Source organism: Heloderma suspectum, chromosome 1, assembly GCF_057233095.1.
Source record: "Heloderma suspectum isolate Gila_16-S chromosome 1, 16-S_ref, whole genome shotgun sequence".
NCBI lineage: Eukaryota > Metazoa > Chordata > Lepidosauria > Squamata > Helodermatidae > Heloderma > Heloderma suspectum.
In genome coordinates this window covers 43,874,557-43,890,183 of record NC_139458.1, presented here as the reverse complement: position 1 = coordinate 43,890,183, position 15,627 = coordinate 43,874,557, and the positions used below count along the sequence as shown (strand labels likewise).

General features: G+C 44.2%; 1 protein-coding gene across 13 annotated transcripts in view; it reads right to left on the bottom strand.

Annotated features, from left to right (window-relative positions):
* Positions 1-15,627, bottom strand: part of CEP128 (centrosomal protein 128) — a 270,101-nt gene that overhangs the window by 219,230 nt on the left and 35,244 nt on the right. The window lies entirely within an intron of this gene.

The following is a 15,627-nucleotide window of genomic DNA, read 5'->3' as shown; positions in this document are numbered from 1 at the left end:
AAGGGCTGAGGAAAGAACTGTACCCCTTATTATGGAAATCAGAGGTAAAGCACTAACTGAGACTTCTGCAACCTGACAGGGCACCAGGTTGCATGGTGCCCTACCTTGTGCTTCCGGACTGCAGCAAGTCATTTGGTACCTCTAGCAGGGCCCTTCGGTAGTTGTGCTGGTGAATGCATAAGCTTAAAAACTCACCAGGAGAAATGTAGGACAGTAGGTGCTACCCCTAATCTATCCCAAAACTCAGTACAGTGATTGGATGGATGAGGGAATGTCACAGCTTCATATATGTCCATTTGAGATATAGCATTCTAGCTATAAGCTGGAAAAAATCCAGATAACTGTTGCCTAGGCACCTGCAAATTTGATGTTGGCACCTAGGAACATGAAATTTTTCTTCAACCCCGACAAGAGAACATGGAGGAGACAACTAAACAAGAAAGACTTCATAAGCCAACAACAAATCATGGCTTCTATTTGTGGTTTGTAGCTGGTTAACAAACCATGATTTCAGATTTCAACAAACCACATCAAAGCTTAGCGTTTTGTGTGAACCAAGCCATCTTCTTTTAAGGCAGCTTCCTGTTTAACCATTTTAAATCCATGGGAGAAAGCACAAACCACACCAACGTCTAAAAGTTTAATGCATGAAATATTTAAATGTATCTACTCCTGGGAAAGGAACCAGTATTCACATCAGAATGACTAGCCTATGGTCTGATTATTCCCTTAAGTATTACCTGGTCAATATTATATTGTGTAACTTATATGGAGAAGGACCATAGTTCAGTTTTAGACTACATACTTTGCATGCAGAAGGCGCAAGGTTCAATCCCTGGCATCTCTAGTTTTGGGGTTTTTTCAAAGGTTAGATAGCAAATAATGGTAAAGTCTCCTGCCCAAGATGCTGGATAACTGCTTCTAGTCAAAACAAATAGTACTGGCAAGATGGACAAATGATTCACTTGGAATAAGGAAGCTATATAGCTATTTATTTACTTCATAATGGGTTGTCCACAGGTCCTAAGGGGAGCTCCTTATATATTGCCTCCACAATGTCACATATACTAGTGGAGAAAAACCCAAAATACTAAGTAACTGTGGAAGATTTCCCTAATGGAGAATAGGACTTAAACATCTTATCATTAAGACATCTTAACTCACAGTCTTGGAAATCAATAACCCACCTCAGCTTATCAAACCAGCACTGAAGAATATTTAGGCCATTAAGCAGCAATAACATGAAATAAAAAAAAGCAATCTCTCACCTCACTGGTATTTCAAATATGCCATCCCATTTTATTTTCCAGGTATAGTAAAAAATAAATAGCCCATTACTGTATTGGTTTTAAGAAAAGTGGGTGTATGATAGAAACACACACAAAGTCAGCACCAAGGAAAGACCGAACCTCTCATACATCAGCTCTGCAGGTGAGCCAACAATACTTTTTATTGACGGCTTGCCAACAACACACTCATGTCAACTTAAAAGGGGTGGAGGAGAGAACTAACACAAAAGATCCTGGCTTGTTCTGAACTTGGTAAATCATAGTTTCTCAGTTCAGATGTAATGGGAAATAATAGTTAATTGAAGACTTCCTGGGTTAACCAAGAATGGAGGAGAGAAGAGGACACAACACATGGAAGCCGCCTCATAGCGAGTCAGACTTTTGGTCCATCTAGCTCAGTACCATCAACACTGACTGGCAGAGGCTCTCCAGTGTTTCAGGCAGGATTCTTTCCTAGCCCTAGCTGGAGATGCTGGGGATTGAACCTAAGCCCTTCTGCATGCAAAACATGTGTTCTACTACTGAGCAACAGCCCTTATACAGGGTGCCTCCTTATACAGGATGTAAGGAGGCACACTTGCAAGGGAGCCATCTCTGAGTGCGAGGAGCCCCAGTGATGAGGCATCTCAGCCTCAGTGACAAAGCGTCAGCGAACAAGCAACTTAAGCAACTGTGCAAGGGAAAGGTAAGTCAAATTACTTAATTATCTATTAAAGTACCTCAGGTAACAATTCAAATTGATAAATAGCAGCTGAAGCCAAAACAAGGGCACAGCTAAATTCCAGAGGGTTAACCCCTTACAAACTTAGAATCATAGAATGGTAGGGTTGGAAGGGGCCTACAAAGCCACTGAGTCCACCCCCTGCTCAATGCAGGAATCCAAGTCAGAGCATCCCCGACAGATGGCTGTCCAGACTCATCTTGAATGCCTCCAGTGTGGGAGAGCCCACCACCTCCCTAGGTCATTGGTTCCACTGTCGTATTGCTCTAACAGTCAGGAAGTTTGTCCTGATGTTCAGCCGGAATCTGGCTTCCTGTCACTTGAGCCCATTATTCCGTGTCCTGCACTCTGGGATGATCAAGAAGAGATGCTGGCCTTCCTCTCTATAGCAACCTTTCAAGTACTTGAAGAGTGCTATCATATCTCCCCTCAGTCTTCTCTTCTCAATGCTAAACATGCCAGTTCTTTCAGTCTCTCTTCACAGAGCTTGGTTTCCAGTCCCCTGATCATCTTTGTTGCCCTCTTCTGAACCCTCTCCAGTTTGTCTGCATCCTTCTTAAAGTGTGGTGCCCAGAACTGGACACAGTAGTCCAGATGAGGCCTAACCAGTGCTGAGTAGAGGGGAACTAGTACCTCCCGGGAAGCTATGCTTCTATTAATGCAGCCCAAAATAGCATTTGCCTTTTTTGCAGCCACATCACATTGTTGGCTCATATTCAGCTTGTGATGGACAACAATTCCAAGATCCTTCTCGCTTGTAGTGTTGTTGAGCCAAGTATCCCCCATCTTGTAACTGTGCATTTGGTTTCTGGTTTCTGCCCAACGCTCCAGTCTATCAAGATCACTTTGAATTTTGTTTCTGTCTTCCAAAGTATTAGCTATCCCACCCAATTTTGTGTCATCTGCAAATTTGATCAGCATTACCTGCGCCTCCTCCTCCAAGTCATTCATAAAAATATTGAAGAGCACTGGGCCCAGGACTGAGTCCTGTGGTACCCCACTCGTTGTTGTTGTTGTTCAGTCGTTCAGTCGTGTCCGACTCTTCGTGACCCCATGGACCATAGCACGCCAGGCCTTCCTGTCCTGCGCTCTCTCCCGGAGCGTGCTCAAGTTCATATTCATTGCATCCGTGATGCTATCTTGCCATCTCATCCTCTGCCATCCCCTTCTCCTTTTGCCTTCAGTCTTTCCCAGCATCAGGGTCTTTTCCAGGGAGTTTTCTCTTCGCATTAGGTGGCCAAAATATTGGAGCTTCAGCTTCATTATCTGTCCTTCCAATGAGCACTCAGGGTTGATTTCCTTTAGGATGGACTGATTTGACCTCCTTGCAGTCCAGGGGACTCCTAAGAGTCTTCTCCAGCACCACAGTTCGAAAGCATCAATTCTTCGGCGCTCAGCCTTCCTTATAGTCCAGCTCTCACAGCCATACATTACTACTGGGAAAACCATAGCTTTGATTAGACGGACCTTTGTCGGCAAGGTGATGTCTCTGCTTCTTACTATGCTGTCTAGGTTGGCCATAGCTTTCCTCCCAAGGAGCAAGCATCTTTTAATTTCAGGGCTACAGTCACCGTCTGCGGTGATCTTGGAGCCCAAGAAAGTAAAATCTGTCACTGCTTCCATTTCTTCCCCTTCTATATGCCAGGAAGTGATGGGGCCAGATGCCATGATCTTCGTTTTTTTAATGTTGAGTTTCAAACCAGCTTTTGCACTCTCCTCTTTCACCCTCAACAAGAGGCTCTTTAGATCCTCTTCGCTTTCTGCCAGTAGGGTGGTATCGTCTGCATATCGGAGGTTGTTGATAATTCTCCCAGCAATCTTAATTCCGACCTGTGATTCATCCAACCCGGCATTTCTCATGATGTACTCTGCATATAAGTTAAATAAGCAGGGTGACAATATGCAGCCTTGTCGTACTCCTTTCCCAATTTTGAACCAATCGGTTGTTCCATGTCTGGTTCTGACTGTTGCTTCTTGACCCTCGTACAGGTTTCTCAGGAGACAGGTAAGGTGGTCTGGTACTCCCATCACTTTAAGAATTTGCCACAGTTTGTTGTGATCCACACAATCAAAGGCTTTAGCGTAGTCAATGAAGCAGAAATAGACGTTTTTCTGGAATTCTCTTGCTTTCTCCATGATGCAGCGAATGTTGGCGATTGGATCTCTAGTTCCTCTGCCTCTTCGAAACCCAGCTTGTACTTCCGGTAGTTCTCGGTTCGCATACTGCTGAAGCCTAGCTTGTAGGATTTTGAGCATCACCTTGCTGGCATGTGAAATGAGCGCAATGGTGCGGTAGTTTGAACACTCTTTGGCGTTGCCCTTCTTTGGAATTGGAATGTAAACTGACCTTTTCCAGTCTTGTGGCCACTGTTGAGTGTTCCAGAATTGTTGGCATATTGAATGCAGCACTTTAACAGCATCATCTTTTAGGATTTTAAATAGCTCGGCTGGAATACTGTCATCTCCGCTAGCTTTGTTGTTACTAATGCTTCCTAAGGCCCACTTGACTTCACTCTCTAGGATGTCCGGCTCAAGTTCAGTGACCGCACTATCATGGCTATCAGGGACATTCAGATCTTTCCTGTATAGTTCTTCTGTGTATTCTTGCCACCTCTTCTTAATCTCATCTGCTTGTTAGGTCCCTGCCTTCTTTGTCCTTTATCATGCCCGTCTTTGCACAAAACGTTCCCTTGAGATCTCCAATTTTCTTGAACAGATCTCTAGTCTTTCCCATTCTGTTGTTTTCCTCGATTTCTTTGCATTGTTCATTTAAGAAGGCCTTCTTGTCTCTCCTTGCTATTCTCTGGAACTCTGCATTCAGTTGCATATATCTTCCCCTTTCTCCCTTGCTTTTCGCTTCCCTTCTTTCCTCAGCTACTTGTAAAGCCTCATCAGACAGCCACTTGGCTTTCTTGCATTTCTTTTTCTTTGGGATGGATTGAGTTGCTGCCTCCTGAACAATATTACGGACCTCTGTCCATAGTTCCTCAGGCACTCTGTCTATCAGGTCTAATCCCTGAAATCTATTCCTCACCTCCACTGTATATTCATCAGGGATATGATTTAGGTCATACCTGAATGGTTTAGTGGTTTTCCCGACGTTCTTCAATTTAAGCCGAAATTTTGCAAGAAGCAGCGCATGATCTGAGCCACAGTCAGCTCCAGGTCTTGTTTTTACTGACTGTATGGAGCTTCTCCATCTTTGGCTGCAAAGGACATAATCAATCTGATTTCGATATTGACCATCTGGTGACGTCCATGTGTAGAGTCGCCTCTTGTGCTGTTGGAAAAGAGTGTTTGCTATGATCAGCATGTTCTCTTGGCAAAACTCTATTAGCTTTTGTCCTGCTTCATTTTGTACACCAAGGCCATGCCTGCCTGTTATCCCGGTGATTTCTTGACTTCCTACTTTAGCATTCCAATCCCCTATGATGAAGAGGACATCTTTTTTTGGTGTTAGTTCTAGAAGGTGTTGTAGGTCTTCATCGAACCGATCAACCTCAGCTTCTTCGGCCTCAGTGGTTGGGGCATAGACTTGAATTACTGTGATGTTGAATGGTTTGCCTTGGATTCGTACTGAGATCATTCTATCATTTTTAAGATTGTACCCCAGTACTGCTTTTCCCACCCTTTTGTTGACTATGAGTGCTACTCCATTTCTTCTAAGGGATTCTTGCCCACAATAGTAGATATGATGGTCACCTGAATTAAATTCGCCCATGCCTGTCCATTTTAGTTCGCTGATGCCCAAGATGTCGATGTTCAATCTTGCCATCTCCTGTTTGACCACCTCCAGCTTACCTTGATTCATTGATCTGACATTCCAGGTTCCTAAACAATATTGTTCTTTACAGCATCGGATTTTCTTTTCACCACCAGACACATCCAAAGCTGAGTGTCCTTTCGGCTTTGGCCCAGCCGCTTCACTCTTTCTGGCGCTACTTGGAAATACCCTCTGCTCTTCCCCAGTAGCATATTGGACACCTTCCGACCTGAGGGGCTCATCTTCCGGCGTCATATCTTTTAGCCTTGTGATACGTTCCATGGGTTTTCTTGGCAAGAATACTGGAGTGGGTTGCCATTTCCTTCTCCAGTGGACCACATTTTGTCAGAACTCTGTGCCATGACCTGTCCGTCTTGGGTGGCCCTGCACGGCATAGCTTATGGCTTCACTGAGTTACGCAAGCCCCTTCGCCACAACAAGGCAGTGATCCATGAAGGGGACCCCACTCGTTACCTCTCCCCAGTTTGAGAAGGTCAGATTGATAAGCACTCTTTGAGTCCAATTCTGTAGCCAACTGTGGATCCACCGGATCGTTGTTTCATCTAGCCCACTTTGTGCTAGTTTGCAAGAGAGAGCTAAATGTCAGGAGGGAATCAGCAAGAACGTACAGGCCTTGTAGCCTTGCATTAACAAAGACCACTGAGTGGTTAAAATGAACCTCAGCTGCATATTTTAAACTAACCCCAAACTTAGAAAGGGGGAATAAGAGTTTGCTTAAAGCAGGAAAAAGTGCAGGCTAGCTTCAGACTGGGCTCAGTTTAGACCTTAAAGAGCAGTTCACTAAATAAAGCAAGTTTACGGGTTCAGCATATCAATTAAGTTTTTAAAAAACACACAGAAAAAGGATCTAGACCTTGCAAGCCACAGCCTTCCCAAATCACCTACCCTTTGTCTGCTGTCCCCTGCAACAACCCATTGAATACAGGAGCTCCCCTCAATAGGTTTCCCATTCACTATTGTGAATAGCCCTCCTTCCTAAATAGGAATCACCATTCCCTGAGGGGCCAACTGACCTGTACTCCCAGCCACTGAAAGCCAGTGCTGATCAGGAGTTTACACACAGCCTCCCTTGCTTTTCAAACAAGGCCCTCCAATCAGATTTACTGCAGCAGCAGCTGGGCCTATCTATATAAGGTAGGGATGTACGAAAGTTCCGCCACGGATCTCGGGGAGGCCAGCGCATTCGGCCCCCCGAAATCAGTGGCGGAACGGCCCGCCCCCCCCCGGGATGGGACTTACCTTGGCGGATCTTCCTGGCAGCGGCAGAAGCGGCTCCGGCGGCGGTTTGGCGGCAGCGGCCGGTCTTCCGACTGGCTGCCGTCGCCGCCATTTCCAGTTAAAAAAAAAACAAACATGATAGGCTACGTAAAGATTTACGTAGCCTATCAAGACTAGATTTTAAAAAAACACCATGATAGGCTACGTAAACATTTACGTAGCCTATCACGGCTGACTTAAAAAAACAAAACAAAAAAACACGCGTACACAAATGGCGGCGGCCATGGCCGCCGCCATTTGCGTTCCTTATTTTGGCACGTCTTAGTCTACATAAACATTTACGTAGACTAAGACGGCGAAAATAAGAGGAACGCAAATAGCTACGCTATAAATGTTTACGTAGACTAAGATGTGCCAAAATAAGGAACGTAAATGGTGGCAGCCATGGCCGCCGCCATTTGCGTATGCACGTTGTTGTTGTTTTTAAATCAGCCGTGATAGGCTACGTAAACATTTACGGTGTTTTTTTAAAATCTAGTCTTGATAGGCTACGTAAATCTTTACGTAGTCTATCATGTTTGTTTGTTTTTTCACGGCTGACTGCAAGGACGCAAACGGCGGCGGCCGTAACCAGTGGCCGGATGTCCAGCTGCTGGCAGAGCCAGCCGGTGGCTCCGCAGAATCGCTGCGGAGCACAGCCGGCCGGCCAGGATTCTGGGGGGGGAGGGACGGAGCGCCTCCCCCCCCACCATCAGCATAATCCCCGAAAGGTAAGTGATTTTCGTACATCCCTAATATAAGGAGGCATGCTTGCGATGGAGCCAGCTCTCCGAGCATGAAGAGCCCCAGTGACAAGGCATCTCAGCCCCAGTGACAGGACTCAACAACCAAGCAAGTTAAGCAACTGTGTGAGTTTAGCAACAGGGCGAGGATTCCAGGGCAGTTGACTCTTTCCTCCCTATTCTGTACTCACAGTAAATAACTGTAAGTAAATAACTATAAATAATTTCCCCACCTTCTCATAGCACACAACTAAGTTTTCCAGGGAAAACACACCCTTTAAAAAAAAAAGTTATGAATGTAGAAAGCTATCGTCCCCTAGACCAGAATGCTCAGAGTGACCTGGAGATGGAAAACGAAATCAAGGAGGCGTCCAAACAAGGAAATGATGTAATAATGGGTGACTTCAATTATCCCACATTAATTGGATAAATGCATGTTCCAGCCATGACAAAGAGGTTAAATTTCTCAATGCCCTAAACGATTGTGCCCTAGAACAGTTGGTCATGGAACCAAGCAGAGGGGAGGCAACCTAGGATTTAGTCTTGTAAAAACTTAAGATGGCAAGAGCAACCTTAGAAGATGCATTCTGGCCTGTGTAGAGAGAAGGGGGATGCCTCTCCTGCTGTGATGCATGCACATATCATCTAGAAATAAAGTAGCTCGGAAGAAAAAGGCATATTATTCTTATTGACAAACTTATTTGACTGAAAACTCTGATTAAAGGTTTCCCGTTCTTTGTGTTGTGATATGAAGAATAGAGAGGCACTATCTTATGGACCCTAATGCTAAAGAGATAAGATGAAATTGTGGGGTGAGCTTTTACTGGAAACTGAAAATGGCTGAGCCAATGGCAACAGTGAACCTTTTATTTCATAGGGTTGTATCCCATGTTAGTCTAGCTTAAGACCTTTTCATTTCAATGGGTCTGCTCTAAGCAAGACTAACATTGGATACAGCTCAGCACTGCTTATGTCCAGTTCTGGGTGCCGCACTTTAAGAAGGATGCAGACAAACTGGAGAGGGTTCCAGAGGAGGGCAACAAAGATGATCAGGGGACTGAAAAAAAAGCCCTATGAGGACAGACTGAAAGAACTGGGCATGTTTAGCCTTGAGAAGAGAAGACTGAGGAGAGATAGGATAGCGCTCTTCAAGTACTTGAAAGGTTGTCACAGAGAGGAAGGCCAGGACCAATTCTCATTCATCCCAGAGTGCAGGACATAGAATAATGGGCTCAAGTTACAGGAAGCCAGATTTCGGCTGAATATCAGGAGAAACTTGCTGACTGTTAGAGCAATACGACAATGGAACCAATGACCTAGGGAGGTAGTGGGTTCTCCCACACTGGAGGCATTCAAGATAAAGCTGGACAGCCATCTGTCAGGGATGCTTTGATTAGATTCCTGCATTGAGCAGGGGGTTGGATTTGATGATCTTATAGGCCCCTTCCAACCCTACTATTCTATGATTCTATGATGTGGGCCAGGACCTAGTATGAAATGTAAATGTTGTTGAACCAGTTGGAAACAGTGATCACAGTGCTACCAGATTTAATATATATTTAAGTTGAAAATTGCCCAGGAATTCCAACACAGTCACATTTGACTTCAAAAGAGGAAACTTCCCTAAAATGAGGGAACTGGTAAAAAGGATGCTAAAAGGGTGAGTCAAGAGGATTAAATCCCTTCAAAATGCTTGGAGATTACTCAAAACCACAATAATAAAAGCCCAGCTAAAATGTATACCACAAGTTAGGAAAAGAAGCACCAAGTCCAAGAGGTTGCCAGCATGGTTAATGAGACAATAAGAGATGCAAAATAGCATTTTGAAGAGCATATCACTAACAACACTAAGGCCAACAATAAAAAATTGTTTAAATATATCAGAAGCAGGAAACCAGCTAGGGAGGCAGTTGGACCATTGGATGACAATGGAGTTAAAGGAGTACTGAAGGAAGACAAGGAGACTGCAGAGAAGCTGAATGAATTTGTTTCATCTGTCTTCACTGCGGAAGATAAAGGACATATACCTGTGCCTGAACTGATGTTTTCAGGAAGGGAGTCTGAGGAACTGAGGCAAATAGTGGTGACAAAAGTTCTCCACCTTATTTGTAAATTGAAAGCAAATTAATCACCAGGCCCAGATATTATCCATTCTAGAGTTCTCAAAGAACTCAAATATGAAATTGCTGATCTTCTAACCAAAATATGCAACATGTCCCTAAGATCAGCCTCTATTCCAGAGGACTGGAAAATGGCTGTTGTAACACCAATTCTCAAAAAGGGATTCAGGGGGGATCTGGGAAATGACAGGCTGGTTAGCTTAATGTCTGTTCCAGGTAAATTGGTTGAAGGCATTATTAAACATAAAATCAGTAAGCATATAGAGGGACAAGCCCTGCGGAAAAATAATCAGCATGGCTTCCGCAAGAGTAAGTCCTATCTCAATAACCTTATAGAGTTTTTTGAGAGTGTCAGTAAACATGCAGACAGGGGAGATCTGGTAGACATTGTTTACTTGGACTTCCAAAAGGCTTTTGACAAAGTCCCTCACCAATTACTTCTGACCAAATTTAGCAGTCATGGAATAAGAGGATAGGTCCTCTTATGGGTCACTAACTAGTTGAAGAACAGAAAGCAGAGAGTAGGAATAAATGGTAAATTCTCCCAATGGAGGGAAGTAAATAGTGGGGTTCCACAGGGATCTGTATTAGGACTCGATGGTCTTATAGGCCCCTTCCAACCTTACTATTCTATGACCAATGCTTTTCCACCTGTTGAAACAGAATTAGGAGTGAGCAGTGAAGTGGCCAAGTTTGCCAATGATACCAAAATATTTAGGGTGGTTAAAACAAAAAGGGATTGTGAAGAGTTCCAAAAGGATCTCTCCAAACTGGGAGAATGGGCATTTAAATGGCAAATGCAGTTCAGTGTAAGCAAGTGTAAAGTGATACACACTGGGGCAAAAAATCCCAACTTCACGTATAGCCTGATGGGATCTGAGCTAGCAGTGAGTGACCAGGAAAGAGATCTGGGGGTTGTGGTGCACAGCTCAATGAAGATGGCAACCCAGTGTGCAGCTGATATAAAAAAGGCAAACTCCATGTTAGGCATAATTAGAAAAGGAACTGAGAATAGAACTGCCAACATCATACTGCCCCTATACAAATCTATTGTGCGACCACACTTGGAATACTGTGTACAGTTCTGGTGACCACACCTAAAAAAGATATTGTAGAGCTGGAAAAAGTGCAGAAAAGGGCAACTAAAATGATCAAGGGGGTGTAGCAACTCCCTTATGAGAGACGGTTACAACAGCAGGGATTATTTTGCTTGGAAAAAAGGAGGGTAAAGGGAGACAAGATAGAGGTCTACAAAATTAGGCATGGTGTGGAGAATATGGATAGGGAGACATTTTTCTCCCTCTCTCAAAATACTAGAACCCAGGGTCATCCTATGAAGCTGCTTGGTGGGAGATTCAGGACAGATAAAAGGAAGTACTTCTTCATACAGCACAGAGCTAAACTTTGGAACTTGCTACCACAGGATGTAGGGATGGCCACCAATTTGGATGGCTTTAAAAAGGGGGTTGGACAAATTCCTGGAGGAAAAGGCTATCAATGGCTACTAGTCCTGATGGCTATGTGCTACCTCCAGTCCCAGAGGCAGTGAGCCTATGTACACCAGATGCTGGAGAACATGGGTGGGAGGGTGCTGGTGAACTCATGCCTTGCTTGTGGGTTCCTGGTCGGCAGTTGGTTGGCCACTGTGTGATCAGAATGCTGGACTAGATGGACCTTTGGTCTGATCCAGCAGGGCTCTTCCGATGTTGTTATGTTCCCTGCTACTTGATCCTTTTAATTGGAGATGTCATGGAATGAACCTGGGACCTTTTCCATGCAGAGCATGTGCTCTACCACAGCACCATGGCTCCTCACTTTCCATAAGAAGTTTGGAGTGAAAGCAGTTGGGTAGTGGTTCATTTCAAAGTGCAGGAGCTCATCATGACAACCCCATAGCCCCCCACCCCAGAGAGTCCCTAACCCCCCACCCCCAGGAGGCACCCACCAGGCTCATAAATACCTCAGCTTATCAATTCAAGATTCATATGTCCAAACCAGGCTACTGCCTGGCCTAAGCTATTCCTCACTTCGGAAGACTGAATGATCAGTCTCTTACTGCACCATGGCTGGGCTCCAAAGAATCATACAAGAAGTTCCACATGCTGAAAAGGTGGGCTTTGGACTCGTGTTTCTCCATCAGTAGCCTAGCCCTCTTGCCCTTACTACATGGGGAAAACCAATCTGCTTTTGAAACCAAGGGGACTTTCAAAAGCAGTTTGTGATACAGGCTCAAAAATCCCTCTAGACGTGGTCAAGCCCTTGGGCATGCCTAAGGTGGTTCTTTGGATCCCAGCCAATATTTACAAGGAAAAACAACGTGTCATTCAAGTTTCAAATTAACTTGTTTTAAGAAATCATTTGGGTAGAGCAAAGCAGTCCTTTAAAATTGTGTCATAAAGAGCCTATCATTTAGCTTTTTTTTTTAATCCAAAGTTAATGACAGACTCTTTCCCCAAAGAGGCTTCTATCTAAATAAACTCTGATTCTGCTGTGGAATGACAAATCAAGTTCAGATAAAAGCTATAGCAATTACAACATCCGTTTCATACAGTGTCAAGAGCAATTGTGTTTGCTGCTATATTTATCTAATTAAAAGTACAGGGCTATAGAAGAATAATTATGAAGGTGCATAGCACATGCCCACTAATTGTGAAATAGGGTTATTCTCAAAATGTGCTTATAAGAACTTTTGGGGGGATTTTGGGGGCTGAATCCCAATTTACACTGGATCAACTACGCTGGCAAAAGCAGATTTCCCCACCCCCTCCTTCCTATGGCAGCCCCTCCATCCTACTGAAAATGCTTCAAAGAGTCAAGAGACCTTGCTGAATGGGTTGAACTGTGGTGTGAGGGGGAGGGGGGATCCTCAAAAATTGGGTGGAGGGACTTTCCATGAGCAGAGCCTTCCTCTTGCAGAAGGCCCCTTCCTGTTACAGAAGGCAGATCCTGGATCCAAGCCTTTATGTCAAGAAAATTGCAGACCCATCAGCCAAACATTAATCTCAGCTAAACCAATGGATAGCATGAATGAAGTTAGAGTTGTAAAGCTTGTAAAGACCATTTCATGGTCTTGAACCAAGCACAACCACACACTCATTTAACTAGCTTCCCTTTCTTGCCTCCTTTCCCTAAATTTCCTTGCCTCTTTTCATGTTTGTTATTTTCCATGAACTGGTCAAGACCCAAGGAGAAACCCTGCTCCAGAGCTTTTCATAGCATATTCTATTTTTTAACTGTATCCCACACCTTCTTATGGGGCTCCGGGGTCCCTAATAATGGCTTAGACAGCTGTTCATTCTCCCCATCGTCGCCTATATCAGTGCAGCCTGAGTGGGCTGAAGACCACAACGTGTCATGGTTTGAGGTGATTGTGTTGTGGTCTGAGGTGATTACTCCACTGTGCCCCAAGGCTGGTTAAGGCCAAGATGGTCCATGCCCATAGCGAATTTTGAAGTGTTTGTGACAAACCAGGAAAAACAGCCATTTGTGTCTCCCTTCCGCTGAAATAATTTAAATATATACCCTCTTTGACTGTATTTCTTCCTCTTTCTCCTGAAACTTCTCTAAATCTCTCCATTCTTTCACCCTTTGCCACTGAAACTCTTCAAGTTCTGCCTTGCCATTTCCCCCTTTGCTCCTCATTTGGCAAAACATAATTCTGTGCCTGCATCTTTCCTTGCTCTGTCACTATTATTAGGAACTGTCTGCTGATCTGGTGCTAAGGGGGTTGGCATACGAATCAATTTTCTTTCTGTAAAAGTTTACGGTAAAATAAAACTTTTATGTTTCAACTATCAGTGTTCTCAAGCAGATTTCCCCATTTTGACAAAGTCCAGTAAAATCTCCTATGTGTGCAACACTCCTCTACAAAAGATCCCAATATTCCTGGGTCCTTGTGTACTTGATATTTCAAGTACACACGCCAGTTTACATGCACATGTGAATGAGAACATTTGGTAACAGACTATCCAGCCACGCCCTCAGACATGAAAATAGACTGGAAAAATAATCACAGCATAGATGTTAAATGTGACCAATTAAATGTTGGTACAGAATGACCCAGTTCACACATCACAATAAGCCAGGGTTCCTCAAAAATCCTGGCTTATCACAGACAAGCAACATACTTGTACATGCTGCCCGACTGATCCTGCTGCAAGTGGGAGTGGCTAAATAAACCTTTGGTCTGTAGTTTGTTTTGCATGACAGGCTAATTTGGTCTTCTGGCTTGTCTCTCTCTTGAAAAGCCAGAAAAATGGCCCATGGCTTGTTGTTGGGTTATTTCTCTGGCTTGTCAGGGGAGACACAAGCTAGAGGTTTGGGTTCACACATCACATTAAAGAAACCACAGACCTTGGGGGCGGGGGAGTGTTAGCGACTCCTACTTGCAGCAGAAGCAATCAGGCAGCTTTTGTTAGTACATTGCACTTATCATGACGTGCAAACCCTCCCAATGTTGAGATGTCAGTTGAGAAAGGGGAAAAGAGAGAAAACTGGAGATAAAAATGGAGGAGAAGAAAAGAGAACAGGCCTGTTCAAACCCCTAACAACTTATATTAAGTCTCCTAAAAAGAGGACTCTACTATTCAGGGTTCCAGGAGGAAGAAAAAGACCACTACCCCCTTACCCCAGTAAACCAGTAAGAAATGTTTAAGTTTGGAGTCGGTAGCCAGCTCCAAACCAGAGCCCTATAGTGCCATATAGCACAGCAGAGGAAGATCTCACAGGGACAGAAAAAGTCTCCTCTCTTTCCTCTCCACCCCCGGAGGAGAATTGATCAGCACTACAAGGCACCTGATGTACAAGGGAGGGAGAGATATGATTGGAATGCTAAAGGAGGAAGTCAAGAAATCACCGGGATAACAGGCAAGCATGGCCTTGGGGTACAAAATGAAGCAGGACAAAGGCTAATAGAGTTTTGCCAAGAGAACACGCTGATCATAGCAAACACTCTTTTCCAACAGCACAAGAGACGACTCTACACATGGACATCACCAGATGGTCAATATCGAAATCAGATTGATTATGTCCTTTGCAGCCAAAGATGGAGAAGCTCCATACAGTCAGTAAAAACAAGACCTGGAGCTGACTGTGGCTCAGATCATGAGCTGCTTCTTGCAAAATTTCGGCTTAAATTGAAGAACGTAGGGAAAACCACTAAACCATTCAGGTATGACCTAAATCATATCCCTCATGAATATACAGTGGAGGTGAGGAATAGATTTCAGGGATTAGACCTGATAGACAGAGTGCCTGAGGAACTATGGACGGAGGTCCGTAACATTGTTCAGGAGGCAGCAACGAAATCCATCCCAAAGAAAAAGAAATGCAAGAAAGCAAAGTGGCTGTCTGAGGAGGCTTTACAAGTAGCTGTAGCTGAAAGAAGGGAAGCGAAAAGCAAGGGGGAAAGGGGAAGATATATCCAACTGAATGCAGAGTTCCAGAGAATAGCAAGGAGAGACAAGAAGGCCTTCTTAAATGAACAATGCAAAGAAATCGAGGAAAACAACAGAGTGGGAAAGACTAGAGATCTCTTCAAGAAAATTGGAAAGCTCAAGGGAACGTTTTGTGCAAAGACGGGCATGATAAAGGACAAAGAAGGCAGTGACCTAACAGAAGCAGATGAGATTAAGAAGAGGTAGAAAGAATACACAGAAGAACTATACAGGAAAGATCAGAATGTCCCTGATAGCCTTGATAGTGCGGTCACTGA